This window comes from Schistosoma haematobium, chromosome 1 (genome assembly GCF_000699445.3).
Source record: "Schistosoma haematobium chromosome 1, whole genome shotgun sequence".
In the NCBI taxonomy this organism is placed as follows: domain Eukaryota; kingdom Metazoa; phylum Platyhelminthes; class Trematoda; order Strigeidida; family Schistosomatidae; genus Schistosoma; species Schistosoma haematobium.
Window position 1 is genome coordinate 22,563,687 of NC_067196.1, and position 7,515 is coordinate 22,571,201.

Below are 7,515 nucleotides of genomic sequence, written 5' to 3' on the forward strand. Positions count from 1 at the left end.
TGAGAATGATTGTGAAAATCAGGAAATATTCAACAATTTTCTGCGAAATGTGAAGGTTTTGGGTTTGATTAAGTCGAAGAGGGAAGTGGTGCTGCAGATCGAGATTAATAAAGAGTATCGAACAAAGGCAATGTTGATATTAGAAAATGACATAAACTTTTGAAGTTAAAACGTAAAAGTCAACCGATCGAAATTAGCTCTTAAATAAAATTGGATGATGGTCATTGACTAATGGGACAACATGAACTTAAATTAGACGATGGTAAGTGTATAGATACCATAGGTATTTGGCTTAAAAATAGATAGTTTTATAGGCATTAATGCTATGAGAATGATCTTCAATGGTAATAATTTGATTTTATATGTATTCGGTAATCCGCATAGCAGTAAAATGAAGTTTTCTGAGGACTATAATTCAGAAGTGTTAATTGAAACACAGTATAAATAAAGAATATTCTTTTCAAAAGGTTTTTCATAAGATCCTACAGTTATAAAGAGAAATTCATGCATCAATTCTGTTGTCAAGTAATAAGAAAAATACATCTTTAAGAAATTATAACTTAATTTGAGGAGTTTTGGTACAGTAGGATTAAGCTATTAATTCATCTTTTTCTTGGTTGTTTGAGTCTTTCCATTGATGTTTAGGACTGTAAATGATCAGTCTCTTATTGGCAGATGTGCATCCTATGTGGAGTCTTGGAGTGAATATCAGCTCTGGAATTCACGGACGTCCAGCTAATGAGTTCTGAGTAGGACAAAACACGCGTACTGGATTTCGCTACTAGCCACCATCCATCTTTGCTTTTAAAATTCCTAATGTTGAAGTGACTAATATGTAATGTTTAAAATGTCATTTGAAATTGTGCGATTAATAATCTGAATGAAATGTAGATAACATTGAGTAAATGTTTTAACGAACATTATATAACATATGAAATTATGTGAATTAATTAATAAGTAGTAAAGCTGAGTAAGTACTAATTATATTCTCCATATTACTAAATGATGAATAATAAAAATGAAATTATTTGTGAATAATAATGATAATAATATTTCAATAAGATAATTTAGAATTATGATGATACAAAGAGGAAGACTGTATATACATTGAAGAAATTATATCATCTTATAAATAAAATCACTATTGACTTTTTGTGCCTGAGGTTGGTCGGAGTGTATGGACTCGTTGGACATATTTCTTTTGTATGCAAATTTCCGGGATGCTAATCGGAGTAATTATTACTTTTATCTTCATCAATCTCAAGCCTAAACATTTTATGGTCATCTCGAAATCGGATATCAGAAATAAAGAACGATTGGGAAATAATTAATTGTTATATTACACTTATATTTGTGATCACCATGATCAGCATTTAGGTTTGATTCAATTTTGCAAGTAAGAAATTTAGATGGAGTATTGTCCTCTGAACTGGATGGTTTGGTTTACTCCTACTTAATGCTTGTACTGATGACGTTTAGATGAACAATGAAAGCTCCAAGACCTAAAAATTCAGCTCAGAAAACGAAACTTCACCTAAATCATCCACCTGAGCATCAAATCTTCTCCACTATTGTAAAATCATATTGAGTAAGTAAATTAGTTTGCTCCGAAGAGCACTTCATATCAAGAGATGTTGATAAGTTGAAATACATTAGTTTAGATTAGACAAACATCTCTTTTAATAGTAGTCATGTTGAGTTATATGTGATGATTTGCGTAGTTGATGTTAGAAATGAACACGTAATTCATGGATGTTGAAATGAAAATGGATTTCATTTTGTTCTAATCTAATATGTACAATAATTTATTGGCAACTCAACTCGAATGGCTATTCAATGTCAAATAATGCAGAAAAATTGAAGTTCAGGTGACTGGTTTCAGTGATAAAATCTGTGAAGCAAATGTTGTTCGGAATAACAACGAAATCTTTGCAATTAAATTATGTAGCTCAGAAAATTTGACAATGCTAAAATGATGAGTTGTGGCACTTCAGAGAGGAGTCTTTTGCTTGAGTCCTATCAGAAGAATAAACCAGAAAATAATAATAATAATAATCAAATTAGATGATGAATTAGTTTCTACAGTAGTCTTAAATGTGGTGAAAATTTCGCACTCTTAATTTCAATCATATATAGATATATGGGGAAAGAGATTTAGCTTTTCTCATGTAATGTAAATGAATATAGAATAAGTGTAGATATGTACTATAAACCATGTCAATAAATAAACTTAATCGATGCTCAATAGTGTTGTATACGTTAATACGGAGAAGCAATCAAACATTCTCAAATCGGATGTAGTGAAGTGACAAAGAGTTCTCGTCATGAACTGATATAATTTTTGAGAAACTTTAGAAATCTAGGAGTATCTAAAACCTAATTAGTTCCATTTTGTAATTCTTCAGCAGTGGACACTCACAAATGAAAACTGGACTGAACGCAGAACTTTCAAATCTCGAGAGCACCTCTTGAATTTCAATCGGTTCATCACAATAACAAGGTTATGATCTCTTTGTTTATTGATCTGTTCTATAGTACCCAAGAAATTAAATTCTAATTGACATGAACTCGTTTGACGTATATTAATATATTTAACAATGAAAATGGATGGTTTTTGATAAGATGTAAAGCAATTTAAATTGAAAGTTTCTAAAAGAAGCTTTCAATATCAATAAATATACTGAAGATTACTGTGATTACTAAGATAATGACATCGATGATTCTCGATGAATAAACACTGTATCTAACAAAGTTCATTTTATTTGATAAATATTGAGATGTAAATACATATAATAGTTCTTATAAAGTTTATAGTAATTTCAAAGCTCTTTTCCATCTTATTAACAGTGAAGAAACTTCTCCGATAAAATAAACCTAACTCAATCTGGATACGTTTATTTTTGAATTCTTTATAAATCCATAACTAGTTTTAAAGACGATTTTTCATCGTCTTTTCTTTATAACAGATTCAGTGAAAAGTTAACTAAATAAAGTTATACTATCATGATATATGAATCATGAACATAGAAATAATGATTTATTTTAAGATATCATGATATCCGGAAGTATTCGAATTATGGTATGAACTAGGAATCCCAGCAATAACGTAATCAGATCAAGAAGTACTAGTTAACCACAAACGAATGTACTGTATTTAGAATTCGAAATCAACCATTCAACATGTACAAAGGTATCATTAATTCATTCAAACACCACAGATATGTAAGCCAACAAGACACATTATTATTTAATGAAGATAAAGTGATTTGTCACTAATCTTAATTCGTATACAATAAATAAGAACGAAAATGCAAGTAGGAGTTGGGACTTACTATGTTTTTACTTTCACACTACCTTATCTCTATTTTACGATGGGTAATAGTGAATTGTTTTTGATGCACTATTAACATCCTATGTTTAATATATCAACGTATTTTATTTTACAAGGCTTCTTATATAGTAAACGATATATATGACACCAATTCGACGACACTGTAGTGTAAAGATAAGCTTAATACAACTGTGGTGAATTTTCAGTCAGCTTTTGATCAATCAGAAAAACGCTTGATAAATAGATAACTTATAGAAAAGAGGACAACAATGTGGCAAAGTGTAGATAGATTTCTAATAGTTAATAAATCTGTAATAGATTTCTACAGGTTACTCCATCTATTAACTGAAGAAACAATGACATAAACTCTTCCTCATAGATGTAATAAAGTATTAAATCGATTTTTAACAGTCCTCACACTGTTCCTAATTACGGTTAGTTATTTAGTGTAGAGATAAGGGATGTAGAATTAGCGCGTTCTCTGTAAACAAATGGATGGACGAATTTCGTACAGAAAAAGGTAAAAGGTGTTGTCTGATTAGTCCTTCCAAAATAAATCTAGTACCGATAAGTCTTTAAGGTTAGTGTAGATTTGTCAGTTTATATCTAACCTACAGTGAAGAAATTAAACATTTGATAAGTTTAACGCCATTATTTCACTTCATGCTGTTTTCAACAGTATACAGAGGTCATTTCTACAGTTAGTTATCCTCTATATTTTATTTAAAATTCTATTTCTTGATTCACAATTCATCATAATGCAAGAAAAACGATCGTCATACTGAAAATGATACTAAACTCAGTTTTCCATTGACTTAACATTGAAACTTCACTAGCAGTTATAATTAGAGATTAGTCACATTGTTAATGTGATAGAAATTTTGATAAAAATATGAAAATTTATGAAATGATGCACGAATAATGACCGACATAAAAATACAATAATTACAAATGTAGATTAGTTTGATGTTTACAAAATTGTCACTCTCATTTGTACAGTACTAATAACCTATACCATGGTACTATTATTCAAGTATAAATGATTGAGTTCAATACAAATGGGTCAAAAAACATAAATTAAACAAGGAAATAATAATAATAATAATAATAGCAATGATCATGATAATAATAACTAATCCGAGTGAAATAACATCAGTTCATTTTGTCTGAGTAATTTGCACAAGTAGTTTATAGTATGAAAACAAAACAACTTCAAAATACACAAAATGTCTGATATGATTTCAGTGATTTATTAAAAATAAACGACCTTTTATTCATTGAACTTAGTAACAACTGTGTGGTAGAGGTTACTCACAAGGATGTTTGTAAGTAGTGCATAGCGGAACGTGGTATCGAAGTTGCAACAATAGCCGAACAGGGTGAAGAGGTTTAGGGCATCGAAATCATGGCGTTGGTAGAACACTTGGAGGCCAGTTCAGAAGAGAATTCAGATTGCAGAACACACCTGTAAATGCAAATGGATGATTGTATTATGTGTATATACATGACGTAAATACTTTGTATCTTTTCGCAATAAGCTAATACATCCCTTCTGACTGTTGTTGTGTTTATAACAGTACTACATTTAATTGAGATGGAAATTGGACTAAGAGTGTAAAAACATTCGAATCTGACTCAGAGTTTAGGTGATTGAGGGAACACGAGAAAAATGTCTAACTTATTTAGGTTTTATTGGTATCATTACCGAGGTATGACTTGATAATTTCAAATAAATTGAGCATTGGTAGATTGTTATTGATAAATTAATATACTTGCAAAATCCCAATGAGTAGAAGAATTAAATTTTCTGACGTTTCGTGGCTCAATGTGAGTCGATTCTCCAGACAATAAATAACCAAATCAAAATCAACTGGAAGGGATTGTTGATGACAGAGCTTGATGAAGAATGTTGGTTTGCTCTCTATGCTCCTCCACGAGAAGTAACAGGCATGAGTAAGTAGGTATCATTAAATGAATGTACTGTTCAAAAGAGTTTCCTCGACTCATTCTTATAATGGTAAGCAACAGATTTCGAAATAAAGGTATATATGACAACTTGTTAACCAGAAAATCCACCACGTCACTTCATTGTAATGTGTATCAATGATATAAGTATTCTACTTACTAATAGATAGGAATAAAGTGTATTTAAATAAGGTTACCAATAATAGAATACATGGGATACATCAACACGTTCTAGATTCCACTGCTAGCCACATTCCATCTATTCTATGTAAACTTGTCTTGTAATCGCCATATCGAGTCAATCCTCACAAGACGTACATGTGCCAACTAAGGTTAATCAAATTTCAGTCAAAATATCGAGAACGAGATGATTAACACAATTACAAATTAGATCAAAAGTTACTATTTTTCACAAAGAGATATTTATATATTCAACTTATATTCATTTTCAGTATGAATATTCGTGGAGATTGTAGTAATTCTTTTTGAAAAGCTAGACGACTATTGAAAATCTGGAAGCATTGGATGACCGATTCGTCCTAGTATGGGACTCCTCATCACTCAGTGAATCCAACTTCATATTCATTTATACGCATACATATTGTAGTTCACTTTAATCCTAAATACAAATAAGAATATGTAATGTGTATTCAACATCCATACACAAACAATTCTGTTAATTCACCAAACATGGTTATAAGTAGATTTTGAAAGTTAGTTCTTCTTTTTACGTCAACTAAATATCATCATCATCATCATCATCATCATCATCATCATCATCATCATCATCATCATCATCATCATCATCATCATCATCATCATCATCATCATCATCATCATCATCATCATCATCATCATCATCATCATCATCATCATCATCATCATCATCATCATCATCATCATCATCATCATCATCATCATCATCATCATCATCATCATCATCATCATCATCATCATCATCATCATCATCATCATCATCATCATCATCATCATCATCATCATCATCATCATCATCATCATCATCATCATCATCATCATCATCATCATCATCATCATCATCATCATCATCATCATCATCATCATCATCATCATCATCATCATCATCATCATCATCATCATCATCATCATCATCATCATCATCATCATCATCATCATCATCATCATCATCATCATCATCATCATCATCATCATCATCATCATCATCATCATCATCATCATCATCATCATCATCATCATCATCATCATCATCATCATCATCATCATCATCATCATCATCATCATCATCATCATCATCATCATCATCATCATCATCATCATCATCATCATCATCATCATCATCATCATCATCATCATCATCATCATCATCATCATCATCATCATCATCATCATCATCATCATCATCATCATCATCATCATCATCATCATCATCATCATCATCATCATCATCATCATCATCATCATCATCATCATCATCATCATCATCACAATGTCACTTAAACTGCATTTTAACAAATTAAGACTTTCGACTATAAATTCTAAAGAATTAAATTATGTCGAAAAGAATTAAGATGTATATAATGGAGAATGTTATTCAACATAGGATGATAATATTAAGAGGACATGGTAACATTGAACTACTCTCCACTTCAATTAGTCATGAACCATCATAAACCATCAGAAAGTTTCTTAGATTAATTAGTTAGATTAACCAAATACAAAATGTACTTAGTTACTATTGTACTTTTGTAAAAAATTAAAAAGTGTAAGTATACTTTATGTAGATAAAATCGATGAAGATTTTGATATTTATATGTCTCTTACGAGATTTTCACATTTCATTGTGTACTTCATTCATTCAGTTAAAAAATAACCAGATAAATAATTATACATAAAATGTTTCACGAAATCAGAACATGAATCAAATGGTTAGCAATAACTAGAATTAGTACACAAAACAGCAACATTTATCAATAATTCTACCTAGCGAAACTAATCATATCACATGTTCCATCTGGTTCTCTCGAAAAGTTACAAGATTAATCAACAGGTTTTTGACAAAGTTACAGCCATGTGAACTGATACTTTGTACATGAAATACTAAAATTCACACTACACAAGGGAGGAGATGTAGACTAAAGATAGAAATACATTTTATTCACCCTGTCATTACATGACAATCATTGGTGAGTCTAAAATTCATGGACGAGCATTGAGTGACG